This window comes from Felis catus, chromosome E3 (genome assembly GCF_018350175.1).
Source record: "Felis catus isolate Fca126 chromosome E3, F.catus_Fca126_mat1.0, whole genome shotgun sequence".
Taxonomy (NCBI): domain Eukaryota; kingdom Metazoa; phylum Chordata; class Mammalia; order Carnivora; family Felidae; genus Felis; species Felis catus.
The window spans coordinates 23,836,874-23,847,623 of NC_058383.1; the positions used below are offsets into that span (position 1 = coordinate 23,836,874).

The 10,750-nt window shown below is 51.2% G+C and overlaps 1 protein-coding gene across 1 annotated transcript in view; it reads right to left on the reverse strand.

The window, feature by feature from the left end:
- Positions 1-10,491, reverse strand: part of EEF2K (eukaryotic elongation factor 2 kinase) — a 64,496-nt gene extending 54,005 nt beyond the window's left edge. The window contains exon 1 of the mRNA XM_045047418.1: positions 10,353-10,491. The gene's annotated coding sequence lies outside the window, so the exon portion shown is untranslated. The remainder of the gene's footprint in view (positions 1-10,352) is intronic.
- Positions 10,492-10,750: the final 259 nt, after the last annotated feature.

Below are 10,750 nucleotides of genomic sequence, written 5' to 3' on the forward strand. Positions count from 1 at the left end.
TTCAGACTTGACTATCTCAACTTACAATATCTACTATAATCCACCCCCACACTACTTGCTAATTCTATCTAGTCCAGTAACCCCATCTCTCCCCCAAAAAGTCACATCACATCTCTTACGACAAGTCAAGGCCTGGATAGGATCAGCCTGGGAAAACCAAGGCCTTAGTCCAGAGTCCAGACTTGGCAACTACTCCCACATTCGCCCAGGAAGACTGGGCCCTGGAGGCTGCCAGATTCCTCTAGGCAGGCAAGGAGCCCTCAATGGCCCATAACTCAGCCCCACGATGCCTGTTCCAACACCAGCCAGAGCCCCGGCCTCCCAGGAATCTCCATCCGACTTGGACTTCCCTTGGCCCACAGGAGCCTGCTCCTGTTGGCAAAGAGGCTGAGACCAACAGCAGCACCCCAGCTAAGACATCAGGATTCTCTGGAAGGTTTCCTTTGTCCTTGCTCTGGAACCCACATCTTCCCCTCCGAGTCCCTGACACACCCTGGGAAAATATTTGTATAGAGAGGTAGTTGGGTGGAATTCTGAGTCAGACCCAACTTCAAGCCCCCACTCTGCCTCTTACTAGCTGTGTAACATTACCTCTCAAGCCTTAGCTTCCTTGCGATAATGCGGGAGGCAGTATTCTCACCGTTAACCTCACAGCACTCGCACAGAGCAAGCACTAAGATACAGAACTATTATCATCATCATCATCATTTTTATTATCCTAAATAAAGGGGGCTGAACCTTGGGTCCCAGCCATGCTGGTAACCTGGATACCTGGTTAGCAGCCAAGCCAAGCTTCTTCAGGGGTCCTGGGGGAACAGGCTATTTTAGACTCTGGCCAGAGAACCACTGCTCTTACTGAGTCTCTCTTTATAAAAGGTTCCTCTGGCAGTGGCTGGGACAGAAAACAATGTTTGCAATGCCCAGGTCAAGGCCTGTGGGCCAGGCCACAGTGACCTCTGGTCTTCCTTGGGGCTCCCTTCCCGCCCCCCGCCCAGGGCTGCCTCGCTACCTGTAGAAGCGAACTGCCGGCCACTCCCAGGAGTCAGCATCCCAGAGCCGATATTGTCCACGTGATGTGGCCAGCACACACACACTACCACATGCCCAGCACGGCAGAACCCACCGGGTCGTCAATTGCACCACCACGAACAGGGTGACTTGGGGGCCACCTTGGGTCACACACCTGTTTCTGTTCCAGGATCAGCCCCTCCCCCCCCCCCCCCCCCCCCCATGTTCTGTGATTGGAGATGCACCATCAGGGAACAGGGTGTGTCACATGACCCAGGTCTAAGCCAATCACAGCATTCAGGCACCTGGCCACAGTGATTGGCTCACAGGTGAGCATGTGACTCAAGCTAACCAATCTGGCCCAATCCCAGGTAAGCCAGGGGTTTTAGTCTGAGAGACTAGAGAAGGTCATCCATTTGTGTAGGATGTGAATCAGAGACAGGGGCTGAGGCCACCAGAGAACAAAGGTGACGATTGGCAGAAAGCAGAACAAGAGATTTAGAGAAAAACAAATAGTGGTGATATCATTTGAGACCATGAATCCAAACATGCCTGACCCTGCCCCTTTTTAGGGGGTCTGGGGATGACTTAGCTGATTATACACAGGTTTTTCTCACCTGCATTATGAAGAGTCCAAAACCCAGCCAGCACTTAGAGCCACTGTGTATTATTTCTTATAATTAAAAAAGTTTCAGTAAAGCCCATGGTTAAAAATAACGGCATTTTCCTATTGAGTCCATGGTGTATGACCGTATAGGTGGGGTACTGCTCAACTTTAGTTTACAACCTTTGCAAGAGGACAGGGCAGCCCTGCTTCCCACTTCCAGAGGCAACCACTTCCAATTATTCTAGATGTTACTTCAGGTAGATACTGCCACATCCCTAAATAACATGGTTTCTCTGCCATTTCTTACTTTGCCTATTTGGGTCCTTATATATTGATTTCCTGGTGTGATAAATGAGACTTGAGCTTCCCTTGAACTTCCCACTTCCCTTCCACACTCCACCACCCCCAGACCGGCAGGTCCTCTCCTGGTTCCTTTAGATCTCATGCCAAGAATGCTGTCTTATTCCACCAAGCAGAAGGAGCTATGGGTTTCTTACAGGTTAGCATGAGTTCATCTCACCAAGGGAGATAAGCAAAGATGTGGCTTTTGTGCTGCAAATGAGTGGTAAGAAAGAGGAAGATACTTTCGTTCCTATGGAAGATGCGTAATTTTTACTGAAATGAGACAGATAAGTAACACACGTAGACAGCTTCCGGTGTCCCAGGTGCCACGCTATGTACTCGACATGGACTCTTATCTGGCAATGACGGGAACTGCTGGGCAAAGAAGTGACAGCCTGCTTGCGATGGGGTACCTTGGGGAGGAGGGGTGAGCAGGGGCAGGATGCCCTGGGCTGCACCCCCGGCTTGTTCCAAGGGTATCTTGGGCTGCAGCAGGAGTCCTCAGTTTCCTTCAAACCAGAAAGGAAAAACTATCTTGAAGACACATCTGCACTCTCATGTTCACTGCAGCATTATTAACAATAGTCAACGTATGGAAACCACCTAAGAGATGGATGAATGGATAAAGAAAATCTGGTGTACATATACAATGGAATGTTATACAGTCTTAACAAAAGGAAAGCAATCCTGCCATTTGCAAAAACATGAATGAACCTGGAGGACATTATGTTCAGTGAAATATGCCAGACATAGGAAGACAAACGTTTTGTGATCTCACGAAAAAGAAAACAAAACAAAACAAAAACACCCCCAAAGACACCAAAGTCATAAAAACAGAAAGTCAGATGGTAGTTGTCCAGGGCTGGGAGGTGGAGGAAATAGGAAGATGTTGGTCAAAGGGTACAAAGTTTCAGTTGTGCAAGATGAGTAAGTCCTGGGAATGTAATGTACAGCTCGGCGACTATAGTTAGTAATACTCTACTGTATACTGGAAATTCACTGAGAGAATAGATTTTTCTAAAGTTTATGTAAGCATCTCTACACCCAAAGTGGGGCTTGAACTCAAGACCTGGAGATCAAGAGTCCATGCTCTTCAGACTGAGCCAGCCAGGTGCCGGAGAAAAGATCTTAATTATTCTCACACAAACATAAAAAACTTAGGTAACTATGTGAGTCGATAAATATGTTAATTAGGTTCACTGTGGTAATCATTTCACAACGCATATGTATACCAAGCCGTCATGTTGGACACGTTTAATACATACAATTTTTATTTGTCAATTATATCTCGATAAATTTGGTGGAAAAATTTAATAAAAATCAAAGCCAAAATAGGGGCTGAGAAGCTGTGCTCTGCAGCTGCAGGGCCTGGTTTGAATCCCAGCTTCCCCATTAGGAGCCAAAGTGCTGTCCTAAGGGTAAGCTGAGCCTTCCTGGAGTCTGTGTCCCCCACAGCACCTGGCCCTGGCAGGACTCAATGGTGATAATCAAATACCTTTCTGGGCTGGGTTTTATTTATTTACTGAGGGTGGGGATAGTAACGGAGGTGACGAGCTCATGTCAGTGTCTTATTAATGTCTATAACCCCAGCATGTGGTAGGTGCTCATGAAAAAATATTTAAACTATTGTGGAAAAATGAGAGAGTTTATATGAGAATGTCAGGATAAAAGGACTGATTTGCAGATGTCTACACCCACCTGCCCTGCCCTGAAGAACCATTCACACCAAGCTCCCACCTCCCTGCCCCTGGCACCCCACGGGCCCTCTTTCTGAAACGCCTCTCCTATCTGCTGCCAAACCCCTTGGTTCCCTTCAAAATCCAGCTCGAATTTTTACTCCTTCTAGAAAGTCTCCCCTAGGTGGTGTCCTCATCTGTGAAACAGAGGACCAACAGTACCAACCCCTGGAGATGTTTGAGGAGTTAGTGAGATCCGGCATGTGATGCCTGACAGAGAACTGGAGCTGAAAAGTATTGGCTGTTATTGTGACCACCCCCCAAGCCCCACTCCCTAAGTCACTTCGCTCCTGCCAGGCTCTCCAGAAGCATTTCCATTATACCCAGAGGCTGAACATTCTATGTGGTGGGCAGAAACTGGCCCTCCAGGGGCACCTGGGTGGTGCAGTCGGTTAAGCGTCCGACTTCAGCCAGGTCACGATCTCACGGTCCGTGAGTTCGAGCCCCGCGTCAGGCTCTGGGCTGATGGCTCAGAGCCTGGAGCCTGCTTCCGATTCTGTGTCTCCCTCTCTCTCTGCCCCTCCCCCGTTCATGCTCTGTCTCTCTCTGTCTCAAAAATAAATAAAACGTTGGAAAAAAAATAAAAATAAAAATAAAAAAAAGAAACTGGCCCTCCAAAAGATGTCCACATCCTAATCTCCAGTATTTGTGACTATGCTCCCTTACATGGTAAAAGTCACCCTGGGAATGTGATCTTGAGATGGAGAGATTCTCCTGGAAAATCCAATGTACTGTATATAATCACAAGGGTCCTTATAAAAAGGGGGCAGGAGGGTCAGAGCTAAAGAGACATGATAATGGAAGCAGGGGTCCTAGAGAAAGATTTGAAGATGCCATGCAGCTGGCTTTGAACATGGAGAATGGGGCCACAAGCCAAGAAATGCAGTCGGTCCCTAGAAACTGGAAAAGGCAGGGAAATAGATTTCTCCTAGAGTCTCCAGAAGGAACTTAGCCCTGCTGTGCCTCGACTTTTGAACGTGAAAAAAAATTTTTTTTATGTTTATTATTGTTGAGAGAGAGAGACAGACAGACAGACAGACAGAGAGCAAGCAGGGGAGGGGCAGAGAAAGAAGGAGACACAGAATCCAAAGCAGGCTCCAGGCTCCGAGTTGTCAGCACAGAGCCCGAAGCACGGCTTGAACTCATGAACCGCGAGATCATGACCTGAACTGAAGTCGGCCACTTAACCAACTGAGCCACCAGGTGCCCCTTGAACTTTTTTTTAATGTTTTATTTTTATTTTTGAGAGAGAGAGCGTGAGTAGGGCAGGGGCAGAGGGGGAAGCAGAGGATCTGAAGCAGGCTCTGTGCTGACAGCAGCGAGCCCGACGCGGGGCTCAAACTCACAAACCGTGAGATCACGCCCTGAACCAAAGTCAGACACTCAACCGACTGAGTGAGCCACCCAGGTGCCCCTTGACTTTTGAACTTCTGACCTCCAGAACCATAAGAAATTTGTGTTAAGCGTGTGGTGATTTGCTATAGGAGCAATGGAAAACAAATGTAGCCTAGAACAGTGGCCCTAAACACTGGGGCGCTTTTGCCCCTTCAGGAGACATTTTGGCAACGTCTGGAGACGTTTTTGGTTGTCACAACTCTCCGAGTATACCTGGTATCTAGTGAATAGTGTACCGAGTGCACCAGGGATGCTGCTAGACACTCTACAGTGCACAGCACAGGCCCCACAACCCAGAAGTATTCAGCTCAGAATGTTAATAGTTCCGAGAAACCCCACTTTAGAAAGATTCTGGGGGAAGCTCAAGGAGCTTCCCCTGACCCACTCCCCCTCCTCTCCTCTTTAAAAGCAGATCTCCATGCATACCGGTCCTGGTGTTTCTTTTGAACTGAAGAAATAAACTTACTCACTGATGAGAACAGCACCCCGCGGCTAAACCCAAGGAGAGAAGTCAACGTTTGCTCCACTGAGGCTCATAAAAAGATCACTGCGGCACATACACTGTGCTTTGTGCATATAAAACTGTCATGGAGCAAAGGCAATTTTATTGTTTTAAAAATCAGAAAAACACAATTTAGAATACAAAGCACATAATATTGTCATTATAGCTTCGGTTTACAAAATGCACAAGAGAGCTTGAATTTAATTTTTAATCATTTGCTGGGCACCCTTCTCATGTACCCGGGACACTCTGTACTCCTGGCGGGTCAGACCAGGGATCCAACGTGTCTCGCTTCTCAGGGGAACTCTGTGTTTACATAGCCTCTCGGTGGCCAAACCATGTGAACGTTTGGAACAAAAGGGGCTGTGTCTTATTCCTCGCCAGCTCCGAGCCAAGAGCACAATGCCTGGCACACAGCAGGTTCTATGTAAATGCATGTTGCGTGAATGAGTAATTAGAGAAAAGATGGCAAGTTCTATGGACATCATGGGCAGTGCAGGCATGGAGTGGAGGGACTATGCCATTATAATTACAAGGCATCTGGGGCTTAGTTAGCTTGACACATGGCTGAGATCCTGATTAGGAAAACCTGGATCATAGGGAGGCCCTTAAAAAGCACCCAGGACTACGATCTGGACCAACAGGCTTCGAGGACAAATAGACCTGGGTTCAAGTGCTGTCTCTGCCACTACTAGCTGAGTGACATTAGGCAAATTACTTAACCTCTCTGAACCTCAGCTTCCTCATCTGTAAAATTCACTCATCCTACAAAGCGGAGCAGAGTAAGCAGAGAAGGAGAGGTAAGAGAGGTGGCCAAGGGTCATAAAAAGCTGCTGTGGCATAGACAGCTAGCTCTCCACCACAGATTTGTGCTCCCCTGCCCCACCACGGACTACATTTCCCAGCATCCTGTGCATCTAGGTGGGGCCATGTGACTGCATTCGGGCCAATGGAATGTGGGCAGGAGTAACTGGCGCTGCTTCCAGGCAGCCCATTTTCCACAACCTGGTCAACTCTCCCTCAACTGCAATCCTGCCCTGAGACACGTAGCACAGAACAGATTTGCAGCATTTCGGTGTCACTTACAAAGCACTTACACCATAGTTCCTCTCAGTTCCCTGGAGGACACAGGTTCCCCATTCCCTGTGCCCTCTGCCTGGCACACAGCCAGGCCTGCCCTCCCTACCCAACCCCTGGCCAACTGTTCTGCTCATCCTTCAGGTCTCAGTTTAGATGCCGCCTCCTCCAGGGAGCCTCCCCTGAAGCCCAGGAGGTAGGCACTATTAGCTTCATCCTACAGACAAGGAAACTGAGGAACAGAGAGGTTAAGTGACTTCCCCAAAATCACATGGCTAGAAAGTGGGGTAGTTGGGCGTGAAGACAGTGTGGGCTGAATCCAGGGCTTTTACTCGCCATCACTTGCTAAATCAGTCCTTCTAAAAGTGCGGTCATGGGACCACCAGTAGCAGCAGCAGCAGAACATGGTATTTTCCAATTCTCGGGCCTCACTCCAGTCCCACTGAAGTCAACTCTGGAGGTGGGCCCAGCAATCTGTGTTAAAACAAGCTCACCAGGTGGTTCTGATAATGTGCATTTAAGTTCCAGAACCAATGGCCTAGAGAAATTCTCCGCAGCTGACTCCACCTGTGGAGTCCTTGCTAGGGCGAGAAAGTGTCACAGCTGAAGATCTGAACACTTGTCCACCCCTCTGACTTTCCAGCCATTTGAAATGCTTCTCTAGGTGTTCCCAGCCCTAGGGTTTTGGGGACCCAGAGACCGTCATCTCCTATTTTATCATCAGCATGTTAGTAACTCGCTGTTTCCTTTGTTCAGAGCCTTCTACTTGTGCCCATCAGTCTTGTCTACAAGGATTCAATCCAGCAACATTCAAATACCCAAGGCACTTTAGGGGCACCTGGGTGGCTCAGTTGGTTGAGCTTCTGACTCTTGATTCTGGCTCAGGTCATGATCCCAGCGTCGTGGGATCAAGCCCCACATCGGGCTCCATGCTGAGCATGGAGCCTGCTTAAGATTCTCTCTCTCTCTCTCTGTCTCTCTCTCTCTCTTTTAAATTTTTTTTAACGTTTACTTATTTTTGAATGATTTTTTTTTCAACGTTTATTTATTTTTGGGACAGAGAGAGACAGAGCATGAACGGGGGAGGGGCAGAAAGAGAGGGAGACACAGAATCGGCAACAGGCTCCAGGCTCTGAGCCATCAGCCCAGAGCCCGACGCGGGGCTCGAACTCACGGACCGCGAGATTGTGACCTGGCTGAAGTCGGACGCTTAACCGACTGCGCCACCCAGGTGCCCCTCTCTCTCTCTCTCTCTTTCTCTCCCCCCCCCCCACTGTCGCTCTCCCCCACTCACATGCTCTCCTCTCTCTCTCTCAAAAACAAAACAAAAAACGCTTTCATCCTGTGGTGGCCACCATAATCACCTTCTTCTAGAATACTCTCAGTTTACTAAGGCAACAGTCTGCAGCTTCTTGGTCAGCAGAACTGATCTCTCCAACACAAAACTTTTATTTTTTTTTTAATTTTTTTTTCCAACGTTTATTTATTTTTGGGACAGAGAGAGACAGAACATGAACGGGGGAGGGGCAGAGAGAGAGGGAGACACAGAATCGGAAGCAGGCTGCAGGCTCTGAGCCATCAGCCCAGAGCCCGACACGGGGCTCGAACTCACGGACCGCGAGATCGTGACCTGGCTGAAGTCGGACGCTTAACCGACTGCGCCACCCAGGCGCCCCAAAACTTTTATTTTTTAATCAGTCCAGCCAGCCGCCATTACTTTGGATATAGTCCCAACCATCAATTTTTTTTCTGCTTCAGCTTTAAGAACTGGGTCAGAAAGAGTGATTCCTAGAGAAGGAGCTTGAACAAATCCAAGTTTCTGCCGTTGACCTTCCATTTTCTCCCACAATGTTCTCCGTGTCCCGGCAACTGGCTGTCAATCCTGCCAAAGACTGGACAAGACTTCTTTGGGGAATCTGACCAGTGTGAGAAAAAAGGCCTTAAAGACGCCCTTCCCCAGGGAAACAGCCCAGCCAGATCGCCCGGATGCAAAGGCCACAGCCAACAAACCCCACGCACAGCCCCAGACCTTCCAAAGAGCTTACTGGAGCCCCATTCCCTTCAGCAGACATGGACCCCCAAGGGAGGCAGAAAGGGGGGTGGGGCTCTGCTCCACAGTCATTCAGGGGCCCAGACTCCTCCCGTCTGGTAGCTCTGCGCTCTCCTAGGCCCTCAGAGCCCTCCAACTCCACTGGTATATGTGGACAGAGGGGGCGGGAGGTTTTTGGGGTTCAAGCTCAAGAGGGGCACTCGCTAGTTCTGCTCACATCCCATCAGCCAAAATGCAGTCACACAGCCCACCAAACTGTAAGGGAGCCTGGGAAATTCAGCCAGGTGATACTCCCGGAAGAGGGGACTAATCGCCATCTCTGCCATATTATACATTAAAAACGGTTTAAAATAAACCCAGGGCTACATCCTCAATCAGCCAAAAAGCAGTGTGCCGTCACCGAAAGCACAAAAGAGAGAAACTGTACATCACAGAATGTACACAATCGATCCTACACAATCTGAAACCATATTAAGTGATCGTTAGGCTCTGACTTTCTGCCTCCCCTGACCCCTGCAAACCCCTCTTTGAGAAGGGAACTCAAAGGAGGGAGGATGGCCATCCCAACTGTGTCACACCTGAATCCACATCGTCTAGAAGCTTTATCGTATTTGTTGAGTTAATACCTGAACAAAGGAATGAATGTGTGCATACGCTATCTCTAAACCCTACCTCCTTCCACAGGCATCCTTTCCAAATCAGCTCAAACATCACCTCCTCCAGGAAGCCTCCCAGTAACCTCCCCCCTCCACGCACCTCCACACGGCGGGCACGACTGGCTCCCACCTGCTTGCTCTAAGGGTCCGCGCTTAGTCCCTTTTGCGCATTAGTTGGCTGTTAGACAACCCTGGGCTTCGGTTTCCTCCTCTATAAAATCATAGGGCTGGACTATGTCACTCCACTTCCTGGCTGAAACTGTGGCCCCAGGCAAGCAGCGTCCCGGGCCAAGGGCCCAGAAGTCAGGCTCCCAGAGTGTCCCCACAGCACATGTAGCGGCCCCTTCCCATGCGGCCCATCTGTCACACTAGGGGCGCAGCCGGGCTGGCTCCCCTCAGTCCTCCGCCCGGGTGCTGGCCGATCTAGGCCGGGACTTACCCAAGAGGCCTCCACCCCCGCGCCGCCACTCGCCTATCAATGCCCGGCCCTCGGCGCACATGTCGGCGGAGCCTGCCAACACCCAAACTCCCTCCCGCAGTCAACAATACAGCAAGGGCGCGTCTACGCTGTCCTCGGGGTTCCAGGAATTCAGGCCTCTTGTTCAGGGGCCAGGGTAGGGCATGCGGCTCGGGGCCCCCCGCAGGAGACAGGAAGGCAGCACTGCCCCCACCCTCTACGGGCTCTGAGGAGCCCGGGGCGGAGGCCCCCAAACTGCCTCTCCCTGACGACGGCGTGCCAAGTGTTTTCCCAACAGACACTGCCGTTAATCTGCATGACTCCCCGCTTTTACAGAAGCAAACACAGAGTCCCAAAGAGTTGAACCCACAGAAGAAGCGCTTCACACACTCTGCGCCGCCTCCGCCCCACTTCCAGGCTCGGACCCAGCGCGCTCCCGGAGCCGGTGCACCGGGGCGCGCCAGGCCTGCAGCGCCGGATCCCGGCCCCCCATCCGCCTGGCTACACGCGGCCAGCACTTACCTCCTTCGGGCGGACAGGCACCGCAGCCGCTGCCCACGGCCGCGAAGAACCAGAGGAGTTGGCAGAGGCTCGCGGCCCGGTGCTCCAGGGTGCAGGGCGGGCGGGCCCCCCGAAAGTCCCGGGGAGCGGCGAGCAGGGCGCACCGGCAGGCGCTCCTGGGAGGCAGAGAGGGCTGCGCAGGGCGGTTGGATAGATCTCGGGGCGCGGAGACCGCCGGCACGATCCCGGGGCGCGATGGGCCGCTGGAACGATCCCGGGGCGCTGAGGACGCGTGTCGGGGGCGGGAGCGCCGGCGACAGTCAGCGGAGCTGGGGCAGCTGCAGCGCAGGGAAACGGACGTCGGATCCCGGCAGGAGCGGGGCTGGGGCACCAGCCGGCGGGCAGGGGCGGGGCTCTGG